The sequence below is a fragment of the Eretmochelys imbricata genome, chromosome 1 (assembly GCF_965152235.1).
Source record: "Eretmochelys imbricata isolate rEreImb1 chromosome 1, rEreImb1.hap1, whole genome shotgun sequence".
NCBI lineage: Eukaryota > Metazoa > Chordata > Testudines > Cheloniidae > Eretmochelys > Eretmochelys imbricata.
This window is the reverse complement of record NC_135572.1, coordinates 298,127,303-298,145,455: the sequence shown is the minus strand read 5'-3', so window position 1 is coordinate 298,145,455 and position 18,153 is coordinate 298,127,303. Positions and strand designations below refer to the sequence as shown.

At 40.9% G+C, this 18,153-nt stretch overlaps 1 protein-coding gene across 5 annotated transcripts in view; it reads left to right on the top strand.

Annotated features, from left to right (window-relative positions):
• Positions 1-18,153, top strand: part of SRGAP1 (SLIT-ROBO Rho GTPase activating protein 1) — a 239,278-nt gene that overhangs the window by 90,334 nt on the left and 130,791 nt on the right. Inside the window, exon 1 of one of the 5 annotated variants that reach the window (XM_077833511.1) lies at positions 8,156-8,253. The exons of the other annotated variants lie outside the window; for them this stretch is intronic. The gene's annotated coding sequence lies outside the window, so the exon portion shown is untranslated. Of the gene's footprint in view, positions 1-8,155; positions 8,254-18,153 lie in introns of those variants that run through there. 5 annotated transcript variants of the gene reach the window in all.

The following is an 18,153-nucleotide window of genomic DNA, read 5'->3' as shown; positions in this document are numbered from 1 at the left end:
AAATTAATTTGAAATGTCAAAACATTTTGTTTCAATATTTTCAATTAAAACTAAACGTTTAGATATTTTGGAATTGAAATGTTTTGTTTTCACTTGTTGAACTGAATTCAGATGTGTGTTTTTTTGTTTTTGTTTTTGATCCCCCCCCCCCCCCAGTTTAACACTGAACTGCATTCGCCTGAGTTGTCCACAATACCTCGCCTTTAGGGGCCAGGCTTCCTGACTGGACTACATCTCCCATCATTCACTGCAGTCTTCCTTCTCTACACAGTGAATCAAGTGAGCTGGGTGTAGTCTGGCTGGGAAGCCTGACCCATAGAGGAAACTGGGAGGATGAGACCTAAACTACAACTGCCATTAAGCATTGCAGCAGTTCAGGCAGATACAGATTAACACTGACTGAAAACAACAAACTGTTTCATTTCTATTTTCTCCCAGCATAAGTTTTTTTTGGTCATGATGATTTCATATAGAAGTGGAGAGATACTCAAGGAGCTAAATATTTTAAAGATATTTATAATTCAAATGAGTTGATAAGCATCTTCAAGAATCTTTTGCACAGGTTGCTTCATTTAGACACTATACTAATTCTTAAATGGCTTTTCTACGTCCACACTGTCAGGAGCTCAAGCAGCTGCTTTGGTGTTTGCAGTAGATCCTCATAGGCCCATCAAAAGCTCCAGCTCTGAATATTTGAGCTACCGGTTTTCTGATTTGCAACTTGTCCATCATCAGGAAACAAACTAGGTTAGAATGAGAGCAACCACACTGGGAAATTTTTAAGAATTGGGGCTAAATTTTCAAACATGGATGTCTAAAGTTAGCCATATGTAACATAAGTGGCCTGTCTTTAAGAGGGTCTGAGTTACACACACACACATCCCATTGAACATTAATAAGCCACTCAACACCTCTGAAAAATCAGTCCACTTATGTAACGTTAAGCATCCACATTTGAAAATGTTGGCAGGTTCGTTTGGCTATTTCCCCACCCCCTCGAGGTTTTAGCATTATTTTGAAACTTCATTTTGGAGATAAGAACTGGTTTTATTGTGTTTAACCCTACAGTTTTATCTCTTGTGTATTTTGCTCCTACAGCCCTACTTTCCATCTGTAACTGGAGCCAAAATATGGAGGGGAGTGGTGATGAGATTATTTGCATTTGTATCTGAGAACTTTTGGATGTTATAATTGGCCTCACCTTCCTGCAATTATCAGGTCCACCGTGTATTCTGGCAGCTCAGACCTAAGGCAACTGCAGGATGAGACTGAGGTTTGCAGAAAGAGGATAAATTGTCAGTTGGCAAAGCATGTAGATTTTTTGAGACCTGCATACACTGGCTAAAGATTCTGCAAGTCCCTTTCCATGATAGGAAAGGGGAAGAGATTCCCCCTCCCCTCTCGCACCGGTCATCAGTAAATCAGATTAGCTAAATTTGGGATCCTTTAATTTTTCTGGACTGCATCCACCTATCCTATGCGCCTTCCCTCATCCCCACTACACAGGCTCAACATCTGTATGAAAGAAAATTTTTGAAGAATCTTGTGTTTTACTATTTTAATTATTTATTAAATAAATGTTAATGTGGTACAAGTCACATCATTTACCACTGGCATATGAATCCCAAATGCCGGTAGTAATGAATTATTATTTGTATCACGGTAGTACCTCAGAGGCCCAATCATGGACCAGGACCCCATTGTGATAGGTGTCATGCAAACATAGAACAAAAAAGAGTGTTCATGCCCCAAGGAGCTGACAATCTAAGTAATGACCCTGTGCTTTTCTGAACCTGGTGTTTGTGCATAGGTTCACAAATGGGTCCTGCTTCCCATGAGTAGCCTGTCTTGAGAGGCCATCACACTTCTCTTTATTACTTATTATTTCTTTGTATTATTTATTTATTATTTAACATTTATATTGAAGTAGCACCTAAAGGCCACAGCCAGATCATGCATTGTTTTGCTAAACACGGTGTAAACATATTATGCATTGTAATCCTAGTTCTCCTTTTGGAGGTAGTGGCCAAAGTGACCATCTGGCTAGAGGGCTGTTTGCCTAAAATGCTCCTGAAAGGGGAGTAACTATTCATGAAAGACCTGTTACTGGATAGAGAATTTGCATCCAATGATCTCCAGCAGAAGATGCAGGACGAACTGTGAAGTGCCTTTCCTATCACTTTGTCACTGACCTCATGCCTTAACAATGGATAGGGCGTGGGAAGGAAGATGCAGCCACAGGACAGTATATCTGGAGAAATCAAATTCTCTTCACACACTATGGGCTAGTTTATTTTTATTTTTCACATTCATTAAGAGTTTAATGATATAATTTAGATTGGGAGGGAGCGATATGGATTGCAAGTAACTTGACTCTGAGCTTCTGTCATAAAATATATCTGGGATATATGAAACTGAACTCAACCTTGAACTTGAGAAATAAGATGGCCAGTATTTACTGAACCATCTAGTTCTTATGCTGGTAACAGATAGTTACCCATCCTAATACTTACCTGCATTCCATAAGATACCTGGTACAAAATTCAGCCTTAGAATGAGTGTGCACAACTCCCATTGGCATCATGACATAACAGTACTTTGTCTCTCACACCAGGACTATTTACTTTTTTAAAAAATATTCTTGTGAGCGACTTTTTCAAAGTCATTTTGAAAGTCTCAACGAATTGTCGACTGGTTTCCATTTATCTGCTAATTTGTTTATTTGCTCAGAGAATTCTAGTAGATTGTAGAAGCACACTTTTCTTTTATAGACGCTCCCCTGGTTTCTTACTTTGTTCATTTAAGTGTCTATTTTTAATTATAGTTTCAAATTACTTATATGATAGTGAAGTAAGAATAATTTCGAGTATCACCCCTCACATTGTTTTCTGTGGGATGGGGGCAGAGCGCAGCGCGAATAGGTACTCCTGCCTCCAGTCTTCTGGTACAGTAGTTGATTTTAGTGAGAGATTGCATATTTTTTGTTAGCAGTTCGACCACTTCACTCTTAAATTCATCCAGTGTGTGTGAGTGTTTACCACGTGGTCCTGATGACTTATTGCTCCTTAGTTTTTCAGTTTGTTTCAGCACCCATTCGGACACGTCAATCTCTCATTCTACCTCATCTATATGTCGATTAAAAGAGTAGACCCAGGGTAGGTATATCTCCCCTACATACTTTGTGGGAAAGACTGATGCCAATAAATCATTTAGCTTCCCTGCCGTGTCCTTGTAATAGAGGATAAGGGCCACATTGGCCAATTGTCAGAAGCCTCAGAGATGGATCTGATTTACCAGCTTATCTATTTCCCCACCATCACCCCTAATTCCCTTATGTTTTCTCATTTGGCCTCCCCATCTACTGTATTTTTTCCTTCCAAAAGTTTCTCTGTTCATTTGCCTATTGCCCATGTTTGGAGGACAGATGGACAGAGCACAGGATTTTTGCTTTTTTTGTTGGCTACTTCCCTGTGTTGTATGTCTTTGGCTAGTACCTTGCAAACCATACTCTTTTTTTTTTTTTTCTATCTTGGCTGACTATGCAAAGCTTGTTTCAGGTCACCAATTTGCCATCCTTGTGCTATGGCTGTATTCTCTCCTCTCGTTATCTGCTATATCAATGACTGATTTATTTAAGGTTTGATTTTAACTTCAAGTTGGTGGGAGGTTCTGACTTCTGTTCCTGTGCTAACCAGGACCTGTAAATGCAAGGAGCATCTGCTCTAAGTCCGAATTGCCAGTCAAATATTTGTACTGCCCTCTTCTTTAATCACAGTGGGAAGGATTTAGCTGCCTGAGTGTCTAAACTTTTAGCACAGTGCGCTTATATTTATACAATAAAATTTTTTTTAGAAGAGGTCTCCAGTTAAATAGCACATGAAGGATTTCTCCCTTGCCCCATTCCTGCTAGCTTAAAGAGATGAATAGGTCTGTTTACTGCATCTGTTCTTGATGGCCTCACTACCATAGAGCAGTCATTAGAGCCCTGCTGGAAATCATAACCATCCATATGCTTCTTTGGAGAGGGATTATTTTCAGTATAGGCTTAAATTCATGAGTTATTGCTGGAAGACTGTGCAGGTAAGCAAGTTCTGTAGTGTAGCATGCCAAAATGGCAGTTTTAAGTTTGGATGTGGTCTAAAGGTTCTTCCCTTTTTAAAAAAAAATCTTTTTGATTTCTAGCAGATGAGGGTTTTATTACATTCATGGGAGCTGGTAACATGCATATGATTTAGTGCAAAGATCACTGGGGCAGACACCACCTTGCCTCTTGCCATTGAATGGGTGAACAGGGGTTCCCTCCAATCAATCCCCTCCCCTCGACTCTGATTTTTTTTTATCACCACCATTAGTGGGAACCTCAAGGAAGCCATCCCCTCCTTCCTCCGTAATAATTGAAGCTAAATGTAATTGTATGTGGTTCTCAAGCCAATTTAAACTTTCCAATAGTGGGAAACTGGAACAAAGAATCTTCCCCATGACAGTGAAGGATTTATCCTTTTCAGCTGCTGTTAGTGGATATTGGACTGTCTCTATAAATTGAGTTCAAACTTGCCTCAGTCTCCCATTGAGGTACATATTTCATTTTGTAGCTGAAAAAATGTACCTTAACCCAGTCAGTGCAGTACTTAGAGAAATATTAGAAATTGTCTACTCTAATTGTTAAAGATTAAAGGGCTTTAATGTTGTTGTAATTTTAACAGGGGGAATTGGTTGTCCTCAGTATGTTAGGATAGTTTTGATTTCTGTTAGATGAGGGGTATGTTCATTCTGATGCAATTTCAGGAAAGCACTAGTACACTGATGATGCAGTATCTATGACCATTTGGTGCTAGACGAGAGTCTACCTCATAGCCCATCCCTCTAGGGCAGTTGCCCTAGCAACAAGGTCAGAGATTTAACCTGTCTTTACTGAGCTTTAGAAGTAAGGAAGCTGATTAAGATCATTAGGTTTTCGTTACCGGTCTGATTATGACAAACTGATACTTGATTTTCTTCCTCTGCTTCATTCTTGTATTTCATACTGTTTTCTGAGCACTAGAGAGAGAATTTATTGAGGTTGCAGTTACTAAATACTACAAATGTGGGTATTCATGTTTATCAGTAAGGTCATGTTCTGTGTTTAAACATGTTGCACTGCCATTCTGTCAGTTCACTTCCTTTATCAGCTTGATCCAAGCAATGGAAAATTATTGAAAAGTCTCTTAGAATTTGCAGTGATGTTTATGCCTTCCCTGAGCTAAATTTCCGATTCTACTTTTTGTTTTATAAAAGGCTTCAACAAATTATGATATTGGAATTATCTCAAGACTTGAGTCAGTGAAGTTAATTTGGTTTTATACTAGTGTAACTGAGAGCAGAGTTTGGCTCTATCTTATTTTCTAATCTGCATTACTGTATTACTATAAGAAAGTAGTAGAGGTGCATATAAAATCTTAAATCCACATTTGATTTTTGTTTCCATTTACATTAAATTATGAGAATTGATTTACAGAAGTACTAAAAATAGCTGCTGGCATGAGGGGGAATGGGACAGATGCAGAAGAAGGACCCAACTTGAGTGTGTTTAGTAACAAAAGACTGACAGACAAGGAGAAAGATTCCAGAGCAGGTGACAGGTTTCTACAAGTTAACAGCAATGAAGCCTAAATGTGATTTAAAAGAGTAAAGTCTTTCTTATTTGTACCTGCAAATTTTGACTCATTTTATTTTCCCCATTTACAACTCTATGAAAACTTGCTTATATTGCTGATCCAGTGGTGATTAGGCATATGCTGAAAACAGTGATAATATACAATAGGATTTCCAGGGCAAGACTGACATCCTTTATGCTAATAGGAATGCCTATCTGCACTTTGCTGACATGTTTATAATGATGACCCCAAGATCTGTCAGTCTTTATATGTTGTTCTGTCAGTGCAGCAGCTGGCTATACATTACCCCATCAGATGTGTGAGACTGAGTCTGCCAGCTGTTTCTTTTGTTCTCCATTTCCATCTCTCTTCTCTGTCTCCAGCTCCCAACATCTATCACCCTGCCGGCTCAGACTGGTGTACTGGTGAGCTCAGAGGGGCACTCAGTACAGCAGTCTTCCCTGTTTTTTGGTAAGGCACCCATAGATAGGGTTAGCAGACCACGTAAATCCCTTTTCTTGGATTCTTTGGATTTCCATGGTGATGCTATGCCATGAACAAAAGCTAGACTCAGTTATGTGTAGATTAGTTTGCTGTATACATTATTATAGAGATAAAGGATTGGTTTTATGAGCAGTGCCCTGTAAGTGCTGGTATTTCACAGTTGCAAAATTGTGCTCCAAAATGTAAGATCTCATTTTAAAAGAAATTAAATCTCTGGCCTTTACAGTTGTGAAGAACAATATCAAAATATGAACTAAGCAGAAATCAGTACAATGATTTATTTAGAAACTAAAATAATTGTGTCAATTCTTGAGAGCTTAAAGTCTCTCAGCACGCACGCACACACAAAAAACAAAAATAAAAATAACCAATAGTTTATCTCCCAAGAACCATCTGAACTGAACATAAAACGTGTCTGTCTCTGTTTATAAACAGTCTGAAACTGCCCAGCTGGTTCTATAGTTCAGTTCTGTGTTGTACCGTCAACATAAACAACTGAAGCATATTGAAAATTAGAGGATTTTTATTTTTTAAACGTAATGTCAAAATAAAAAATAAGGGACACTATAGCAATTGTATTAATTTTAATATTAATTACAACAAAAACCTCAATTTTTAATGTACCGACAGCTGCTACAGAGTTTCCAGTCTATGCCAAGGGGTGCTGCAGGCTCCAAAGATCTTCCTGTAGAACTTGTGTCCATCTTCCCAAAGAGTACAGAGGTGCTGTGTACAAGAAGCAAACTACTGTGGGAAAATGCAGCATTTTCATTAATCAAAAATAAACTACTACAGAACAGGCAGATAATCTTTGCCATACCTGTCAGCTACGACTAATAGTGAAATCCTGGCTCCATCGAAGTCAACAACAAAACTCCCACTGACTTCATGGGAACAAGGACTTCATCCTAAGAGTCTTAGCATTTCATCTTTTACTGAAACAGTAACTATAGGCATGAGTTTGGCCTGCAGTTGATGCTAAAACTACTTCTGACACTCCAGCAATGGGAAAAGAGATCCTCGGGCTTGGTCTAAACTGCAAAGATAGGTCAATGTAAGCTGCCTTGCATTAATCTACTTGTGCATATATCTAAACTTATATTTTATACCAATATGAGCTGTGCATTACACCGACATAGTATCACCAACTCCCAAAGTGGCATTGAGCCATCATGAATGTACTGAAGTCGATGCAGCATGAATGTAAACACTGCATTTCCTGTGTTGACCCTAATAGTCCTCCGGCAGCTGTACCGCAATGCCCGACACTGACCACTCTGGTCACAATTGAGAGCCCCTCCCCAGAGGTCATGGAGACCAGAAGCCCCTCCCCAGAGGTCATGGAGACCAGAAGCCCCTCCCCACAACTCTTTAAAGCCCCACAAACTTTTGAAATACCTTTTGCTGATTTGGTTTCAGAGTGACAGCCGTGTTAGTCTGTATTCGCAGAAAGAAAAGGAGTACTTGTGGCACCTTAGAGACTAACCAATTTATTTGAGCATAAGCTACAGCTCACTTCATCGGATGCTGATTTGCTGATTGTCCGTCTTGGCAAGCACACCAGGCAGTTCTCCATTGTTGTGTGCAACTGCCCAGCTGACCAGGCCAGCTACACACTCCAGATGTACTCCAGCTTGGAGTAGACAGGAGATATTGGATCTTCTGGGCCCATGGGGAGAAGAATCTCTGCAGGCACAGAGCAGCTAGAGAAACGTGAACATTTATGAAGAGATTTCACAGGGGATGCAGGCGAAGGGGTAAGGACAGAGATCAGCAGCATTGCTGCATGAAAGAGAAGGAACTGCATCAGGCATATCTGAAAGCCAGGGAGGCCAACGGTTGATCCCATGCTGAACTGCAGACCTGCCATGTTTACAAGAGCTGCATGTCGTACTTGGTGGAGACCCCATCGCCACCCTGCAGACTACCCTGGATACCTCTCGGTAGTCCAAGACATAGACCCTTGGTGTGAACAGCGAGGACGAGGAGGAGGATGGGGAGATGCGACCTGGGGTCCATCTATGCTGTGTGCCAGGACTGTTTGGGACTCTATCACAGTCCAGTCAGTCCTGGCAGTTGAGCCTGGGAGAGCCCAATGCAGGAGAAGGAACCTTGAGTAAGTGTGTACATTTATTCCCCATTACAGTGATGGCACCCCCAACTTAGCAGGAGACAGCTATTGACTTTTTTCATTAATTTATTCAAACTAGGAGAGAGAGCGCTACAACAAATAAAGGTAGAGTTATCTGCTTTTCATTCTCTCGTAGAGGTAAGTGGGGGGAAGCAGGCAGAGCAGGTTGTTTATGTGTACGAGGATGTCCGTTCAAGCCTCCTGAGAGATCTCAATGACACTTTCATGGAGGTACTCTGCAATCCTTTCCTGAAGGTGTCTAGGGACGGCAGCCTTATTTCTTCCTCCGCAGTAGGATACTTTCCCACGTCAGGCAATAACTTCAGCAGGCACCATTGCAGTGAACAAGCTAGCAGCACATGGGCCTGGGCATCTTCAGGACGCCAGCAGCAACTGTGCTCTCTGTGCCTTTATTACCCTAATAAGTGAGAGATCAGCTAAAATTACCATCCCCTGTGGCAAATGGTGACAGTATTCAATGCCATTGCCCTGCATTTATAGTTTCATGCAGCTCAGCTTGGGAGTTCTAAATCTTAACTTTCCATTGTGACTATACTGACAGTGATACCTCTGTGTGCTTTTATTTGTGGCTGCTGCCATTATGACCTTGTGGGTCCCCCCTCCACACCCAAGGAACATCTGTGCCAAATAAGGAGGAGAAGAAGAGCACTTGGGGCAACATACTCCAGCTGCAAATACAGATGCTGTAGATTCTTGTGGACCTACAGGTTTAACAATCTCCGGCTTGCCTCCCTTTTTACCTCTCCAGTATAGTACCTCCCTGAACCCCTCCAACATTCCATGTGGCATCAGGTGTTGTATCCCTATTCCCTGGTGTGGAGTGACAGGAGTATTAAGGACAAACACAGTTTCACCTACATTGATCTGTGAGAGGCACAGTTGATGTATGTGTAGCTAAAATGGACATGAATGTTCCTTCCTGCGCCCCCCTCCCCTTTTTTAGCTCTGTTCCATACATTTATTAAGGTTTTAATGTATTTGCTTTAACCTTGCAGACAATTCCTTTTGAAATGAAACTCTATTCTTTGCAAAATATTCATCTTTATTAGTGCCCAACATATGCTGCAAATCCATGGCAGTAGTGAAAGGACCCACTAAGTTGTTGTACACTGTGATACAACTCATAAGATCAGCAACAAACACAGTGTAATAATCATAAATGTACAACAAGCACCACAAAATTAATAGGTACATTGTCAGTTTTATATTCATATATGTGCCCCAAGCACCATACTGTTCCTAATAGTCCCTGCTTATAGCTTTTTGAACAGTCATGTGTTCTTAAAGATGCAAGCATCATACATCTTCTCTGACCAGCCAACCTTGATGTTGATGAAGTATCCCCAGTGATCCACCAGCACTTGCATAACCATAGAAAAATAGCCCTTTCTGTTAATGTACTCCAGGGCAAAGTGGTCTGGTACCAAAATAGAGAGATGCATGCTGTCTATTGCTCCACCGCAGTTCAGGAATCACATTGCTGCAAATCCATCCACTGTATCCTGTTTCAGAGTAGCAGCCATGTTAGTCTGTATCCGCAAAAAGAAAAGGAGTACTTGTGGCACCTTAGAGACTAACAAATTTATTTATTTGTTAGTCTCTAAGGTGCCACAAGTACTCCTTTTCTTTCCACTATATCCTGCACATTGCCGAGAGTCACAGTCCTATGCAGCAGAAGACAATTAATGGCCCTACACACTTGCATGACAATGGCCGTCACAGTGGATTTTCCAACTCCAAAATGATTTCCCACTGACCAATAGCAATCCCGCGTTATAAATTTCCATAGTGCATTTGCCACTTGCTTCCCCACTGTCAGTGCAGCTCTTATTCTTGTGTTCATGTGGTGGAGGGCTGGGGCAAGATCGACACACAGATCCAGGAGTGTGGCCTTGCGTATCCAAAAGTTCTGCAGCCACTGCTCATCAAACAAGCCTGCTGTATAATGTGATCCCACCAGTCAGCGCTCTTTTTCTCAGACCCAGAAGCAGCACTCCACTATTTGCAGTTGCTCCATGAACTTCTCCAACAATCTTGAAGCAGTTCTCTCTATGTCCCACAGCAGTCTGCCCTCCAGGAAATCATATTCTCCACAGCTCTTCTTGAGGCTCTGCAGATATGGGAGGGTTTTGCTCCTGGTGCTTGCAATACTTATGACAATAGTGCAGATCTGTGCAGGCTCCATGCTTCCGTCAGAGAGGGTGGGCAGCAACAAGTCCCACATGGGTTTGTCAAAATAGGCATGAAAATTATGGGATACAAATGGCATTATGGGGTAGAGAAAGTTATATGGTGGGAACCTGACCCTGCAGTCCCAGTCACCCCTGCACAACTGATTTCTGCCCCACCATGCAAAATTTCCCAAAAGGTAGTGCACTGGATGGTGGTGAGTTGCATACCAAAATACCTACCCATGGTGCAATACAGTGTGCATCAAAACAAGCGCTCCTGGTGAGTACATGAAGGGTCGATGCCAGGAGCATAAGGAATATACTAACTGCAACAGTTTTATGCCAATGTAACTTGCATCAGCAGAAGTTTGCAGTGTAGACGTGCCCTTATTTCTTTTTAAAAAGAAACGTATTTAAAATTAAATTTGAAATGTTGACTACCTATGTTAGGGTTTAAGCTTACAATAATCTATTAATTTAAATTACAAAAAATTGAGCAGAACATGTTTGCTTCCAATATTTTAAAGGAAGTCAGAGCACTGAATTGGTGGAAGTCACTGCAAAGCACCTGAATCCAGACTTTACTGAGGTACTTTTGACAGAAGTAGCCTCTTCTGAAGGTTTCAAGAGAATATTTTCTTCATTTTCAGTTTATGCAATTAGTTCCGTTCAGTGACTACTTCATTCAAAGTTGAGAAACCCATTGGAAGTTGAAAAAGCAGTAAAGTTTGTTTTCCTCTTCCATTTTATGAATAAAAATGAGGTGTGAAAGAATGAGATCTGCTAGTTCTAAAATCTTAAACAACATGGTGACCGAAAACAAATTGGTTCCATTCATTAATTACAAATAATACTTCCTTTGTTTAATCAGTTAGTTTTAAATCCAAAACATATTTTTGATAAAATTACTTTTTTTCTTGTGTATCTGGCACATTTAAGGTAGTTTTATTTAACTAATAAAACACAAGTATAAAGTGCTGGGTTTTGTGCATTTTAGTTGAGTTCCAATTTCCATCAAAATGCAGCTTGACATAAGTCATCAATAAAAAATTAATCACCATCAAGTAACTAAGAAATGCATCATTTACCTTTTTTAATAATAAAGTAAAAACGAAGATTGAATAAATGTTTGTTTAAATACATATGTATAGTTATAGTGTATTCTCCTGGTTAGCAAAAAAAAGTTCCAAATTATACCAATCATGGAGAATGAACTTTTCTTTATGAAAATAACTCAGAGTACAAATGCAAAATAAAATTAATAATTTAAATCAAGGTTTCTTGCTTGCTAATTATGATTAAATCATGATTAAAATTGGTGATTTTCAGTGCTTTGATTTAAGTTAATCCACCCTAGTTTGTTTCAATGATTTTGCTTGGTCAAAGAGTTTTCTTTACATAGAGTGCATGCAGAAAAACTCTTCCATTGTTTAGCCTTTTCATTTTAATTGACTTTTGGAAATGTGTCCCACATGAAGGCGATACATCACTTGTGGCTTACAGAAAATAGAGCAACATATGCTAGGCAATTGGATAATAGAGATAAAGGAACCCATAGCATATAATGGGGGATGACTGTCTTGCAAAATGCTCTTATAAAGAGATTCTAGTCCCATTTGTATTTCACTGTGCTGCAAAGAAAAGGATAATTTGAAGGAGAATTATGAAAGTCTCTTCCCTCTTACACTATTACTCGTCTATGGTAAGACGAGGAGAAAATTTTTATTTTTCTTACTTGTGCTTCAAGAATTTTATGCCTCTGAGGAAAAAGTTCCAAGCCTTTGTCATCCAATGTAAAACATTCTGATGGTCTAAATCGCTTGGAGGCCAGAAAATAAGATGTCATACAAATCCTGACAGCTCAGGTAACCTTAATGGGTTTATAGACACCTAATACAAAACAGCATTTCTAGCTGGCAGACATAGGTGCACACCAGATCCACATCTCCTTCCCTCCTTTCTTTTATGTATTTTTTTTTCTTCTTGAGTGTCAACATTTCTGATAGTTTCTTGGCTTTGTTTTTCATAGAATCATAGAACCATAGGGTTAGAAGGGATCACAAGGGTCATCTAGTCCAGTGGTTCTCAATCAGGGGTACGTGTACCCCAGGAATCTGAAGAGGTCTTCCAGAGGGTACATCAACATATCTAGATATTTGCCTAATTTTACAACAAGCTACATAAAAAGCACTAGTGAAGTCAGTACAAATGAAAATTTCATACAGACAGTGACTTGTTTATATTGCTCTATATACTATACACTGAAATGTACGCACAATAGTTACATTCAAAATGATTTATTTTATAATTCTATGGTAAAATTGAGAAAGTAAGCCATTTTTCAGTAATAGTGTGCTGTGACACTTGTGTATTTTTATGTCTGGTTTTGTAAGCAGGTAGTTTTAAAGTGCAGTGAAATGTGGGTACCGAAGACGAATCAAACTCCTGAAAGGAGTACAGAGTTTGGAAAGGTTGAGAGGCACTGATCTAGTCTAACTCCCTGCCAAGAGGCAGGATTTGTTGTGTCTAAACATCCAAGGCAGATGGCTACCCAGCCTCTTTTTGAAAACCTCCAGTGAAGGAGGTTCCACGATTTTCCTAGCAATTTGTTCCATTGTCCTATTGCTCTTACAGTTAGGAAGTTTTTCCTGAGATTTAATCTAAATCTGTCATGCTGTAGGTTGAGCCCATTGCCTCTTGTCCTGCTCTACCCTAGAATCATAGAATCATAGAATATCAGGGTTGGAAGGGACCCCTGAAGGTCATCTAGTCCAACCCCCTGCTCGAAGCAGGACCAATTCCCAGTTAAATCATCCCAGCCAGGGCTTTGTCAAGCCTGACCTTAAAAACCTCTAAGGAAGGAGATTCTACCACCTCCCTAGGTAACGCATTCCAGTGTTTCACCACCCTCTTAGTGAAAAAGTTTTTCCTAATATCCAATCTAAACCTCCCCCACTGCAACTTGAGACCATTACTCCTCGTTCTGTCATCTGCTACCATTGAGAACAGTCTAGAGCCATCCTCTTTGGAACCCCCTTTCAGGTAGTTGAAAGCAGCTATCAAATCCCCCCTCATTCTTCTCTTCTGCAGGCTAAACAATCCCAGCTCCCTCAGCCTCTCCTCATAAGTCATGTGTTCTAGACCCCTAATCATCTTTGTTGCCCTTCGCTGGACTCTCTCCAATTTATCCACATCCTTCTTGTAGTGTGGGGCCCAAAACTGGACACAGTACTCCAGATGAGGCCTCACCAATGTCGAATAGAGGGGAACAATCACGTCCCTCGATCTGCTCGCTATGCCCCTACTTATACATCCCAAAATGCCATTGGCCTTCTTGGCAACAAGGGCACACTGCTGACTCATATCCAGCTTCTCGTCCACTGTCACCCCTAGGTCCTTTTCCGCAGAATTGCTGCCTAGCCATTCGGTCCCTAGTCTGTAGCGGTGCATTGGGTTCTTCCATCCTAAGTGTAGGACCCTGCACTTATCCTTATTGAACCTCATCAGATTTCTTTTGGCCCAATCCTCCAATTTGTCTAGGTCCTTCTGTATCCTATCCCTCCCCTCCAGCGTATCTACCACTCCTCCCAGTTTACCCTCTGTGGCAAGAGAGAACAATTTTTCTCCATCTTCTTTATGGCAGTCTTTCAGGTATTTGAAGACTGCTATCGTGTCCCCTCTCAATCTCCTCTTTTCCAAACTAAACATACCCAGTTCCTCCAGCCTTTGCTCATATGGCTTACATTGGATCCCTTTGACCATCCTTGTTGCTTGTCGCTGGATCCTTTCCAGTTTCTCTACATCCTTTCCATATAGCAGTGATCAGAATTGGATACAGTACCCCAGTTCAGGCCTAACCAACACCGAGTAGAGCGGTATTATCACTTCCTGTGACTTGCATGCTATGCCTCTGTTAATGCAAGTCAAAATTACATTTGCATTTGCTTTTTTTTTTTTCTTTTTCTTTGGGCAACAGCATCACATTGTTGACTCATGTTGAGATTGTGATCCACCAGAACTCCCAGATCCTTCTCAGCTGTGCTGCTGCCAAGCCAGTTATCCTGCATTCTGTATTTGTGCATTCAGTTTCCCTTCCCTAAGTGTAGCACCTTGCATTTCTCTTCATTGAATTTCATTTTGTTATCTATAGCCCAGTTCTCCAAGTTATCAAGATCCCTGTGAATTTAGTTCTATCCTCCAAAGTAGACACACATACACAGTTTTGTGTCATCTGCAAATTTGATCAATATGCTCCCTATTCCTGCATCCAGATCATTAATAAAAATGTAAAATAATACCAGACCCAGAAGAGATCCCTGGAAACACGTCACAAGTGGAGTTCCACAATCTGATGACATTCCATTAATAGTTACTCTTTGGTTTGTGGTTGTTTAACCAATTATGTTTCAAGTTAATAGTAGTTATACCGAGCCTGCATTTATCCAGCTTACTTATGAGACTGTCATGTGTGACTGTGTCAGAAACCTGGCTGAAGTCCAGGTATATTATGTCCACCACATTCCCCTTATCTACTAAACCAGTTACCTTGTCAGTTACCAAGCTGGTTTGTCATAATTTGCACTTAGTAAATCCATGCTAGCTGCTAGTGAACATTCCTTCATCCTCCAGGTATTTGCAAATTTGAATCTTTTATACATTGCTATAGTAGCTTCCCAGGTATTGAGGTCAGGCTAATTGGTCTGTAGTTCTCTGGCTCCTTCTTTTTCGAGGTGGGCAGTACATTAGCCCTTCTCCAGTCTTCCAGCATTTCTCTTGTTATCTATGAGTTTACAAATATTATTGCCAGTGGCTCCAAGATTTCTTCAGCTAATTCCTTCAGCACTCTGGGGTGAATAGCATCAGGCCCTGCTTACTTGAATTCATTCAAATTAATCAGAAAGTCTCTGATGTGTTCTTTACTTATCCTGATCTGCATCCCTTCGCCCTTACTGTGTGTGATAACTTCACTAGTCATGTGGTCACATTTTTTTCTGTGAGAAGACTGAAGCAAAATTGGCATTGAGCAGCTCCACCTTATTTTCTATTACCAGCTCACCACCTCCATTGAGCAGCAGACCCACACCATTCCTGAAGTTTCTTTTTTGTCTGACATATTTGTAAAACCCCTTCTTGTTGTCTCTAACATTTCTTTCCAGCTGTAACTCATTCCTTGCTTGGCTTTTCCTATTTTGTTCCTACATGCGCACTCTATTCCCATGTATGTTTCCTTACTGACATGTCCCTCCTTCCATTTCCTGCATGTGTCCCTTTTGGTTTTTAGATAGCTAAAAAGCTCCTTGTGCCGCCACATTGGTCTCCTTTGGCTTTTCTTATCTTTTGTTTTTGTTTTGTTTTATGGTTTTTTTGGTAGGGGGAGTTGCAGGGTTGAGTCCCTCAGCCTATTCCCTTCCAAAGGCTCTACACCTGTCCAACAGGCCTTTCTGGACAAGGAGTCCTGGACATTGCTCCTTACTGTTTTGACCAATGGCGCTTCTGGGTAAGCTGGAGAAGGTTGCTACCGAGCAATAGAAGTACTCCCTCCCTTGCTCCCTCTCGGGGATAGAATTGTGTGCTGCCTGGCAGGGACCAAAGGATGAAGTCTGCTGTTATCAAGGTTAAGAAAAGATGTAGTGCCAGTGCTTAATTGCTGGCACAAATGAGCAGCTTCTGCAGAATAGACAGAGCTCAAAATGTTATGCAGGCAGCTTGCCTGCCTAGCCTGTGACCACTTGGCACCAGTGCTGTGGCAGAACCATCCAACCAAGTTGCAAGCAGGCAAAATGCCATCCATTCAGAGGGCTCTGACTGTAGGCAGCCAGGTGACTGTCAGCTGTGGATGTGAACAGCAGGTTTTTTATCCAGCAACAACAACAAAGCTCCTGCAGCTACATGTAGTATATTTTTGGCTCTTCTTAGCATAGCTTAGCATTGAATGGGGAACAAAAGGGTGAGAGGCATTCAAATGGAGTCCTCTACACCTTTTTGGCTCTGTCTGCCTGGATCCCATGATTGTGCAGACCCCTGGTTAAGAGGATGCATTATTGCTAATCCAGTTTATGGCTGGTTTAATAAAAGCTAAAGAAAATATATTTTGGTTGTGTAGAACGAGTTTTAGTTTTCACAAGAAACAGTGATTTATTCTCTCTTTTTGACCTGGATGTTACATGATGGTTATTAAAAGGACCCAGGAGTGCTCCCTGTCATCATTATAGTCATTTATAAACTAAAATTTCTGCTAATGGGTGTATAGGAACTCCCTCCTCACCCCCATTTTTAATTTCTTGAATGAATTTATTTTAGTGTTAAGTAAGTAGAGGCAGAGATTTCAACAGACGCTTCAGTGTCCTTGACTTTTGGCTTTCTACACAAGTCTTTCAGATGGACTAAAATAAATCTTGCACCCCAGCCAATGTACCATTGAATAGATTGTCAAAGAACCATTTTCTTTTGAAGAGGGAGACTGTACCGTTTCTGCCAAATAAAATCCCAAGAGAATTAATTAGAAAGCAAATTTAGCCTGGTTCAAAAATTACATATTGGGCAAATTCAGAGATGGCATGTAAGGTGGGGAAGTTTCAGTTTGGCAAATAAGTGAATCCAAAGTAACTTGGTATAATGGATATGTTGTGAGTGAGGCCATGTCTACACTTACTGGAGATCGACACTGCTGTGATCGATGCAGCGGGGGCAAATTAGCGGGTCTGGTGAAGACCCGCTAAATCAACAGCAGAGTGCTCTCCGGTCGACTCCAGTAGTCCACCGGAATGAGAAGAGTAAAGTAAGTCATTGGGAGAGTGTCTACCATTGACGTAGCACCGTGGTAAGTCAATCTAAGCGACGTTGACTCTAGTTACATTATTCACGTAGCTGGAGTGGCATAACTTAGGTCAACTTGCCGCAGTAGCGTAGATAAGGCCAAAGTGGATGGAGACGCAAATGAAGGGGGAAGCTACATCAGTTAATGAGCTATCCTACAAACACTTAGGCATATGATTAACTTTAAGCAGGTGAATAGTCCTGCCACTGACTACTCATGTGAGTAAAATTAATCACATAAAGGTTTTGCAGGATCTGGCTTTAGACTCCTCGATTACATTGTTTACAGACTCACATGATTACAATTTTTACTAGTCTGTTGTAGAAAGTTCTCACTGGGGAATGTGCTAGTGAACTGTTTACATGTGTTTTTCTAAAAGTGTCATAGCTGCATGATTCTCATTCCTGGATCTTTCTTCAACAATGAGTATGTTGGAACTCACAAGCTCTTAAGGTTTTTTGGTCATGAAGATAGTGGTAGCCTGGAGTAGAACATGAGCCAGGCCCCTTCCAGTTGTGGCACAGCATCCTCCTGCCACCTATAAATACAGCTGTCCAGAGTTGCCATTCAAATGCTTTGATTGTATGAGAGACAATGGTCTGAGAAAGAAAAGCAGTTCAGTGCCTCGAGGTCAGTGATGTGGGCTTCATAGCAGCCACTTAGAGGACCAAGAGTGACTGGACCAGAATGTCAAATGTAATACTGTTACCCCGAATCACCACCTTCCTCTCTGAAGACATGAATGTAGGAGGGGAGGACTCAGAGGCACTGATATATTGCCATGTGTTAGGGACTTCATCCAAGATGCATTGGGTAGCTTCTGGCCCTTTCTCATATATTTCCCTACATCATCCAGTGAGCTGATGCTAAGTACCA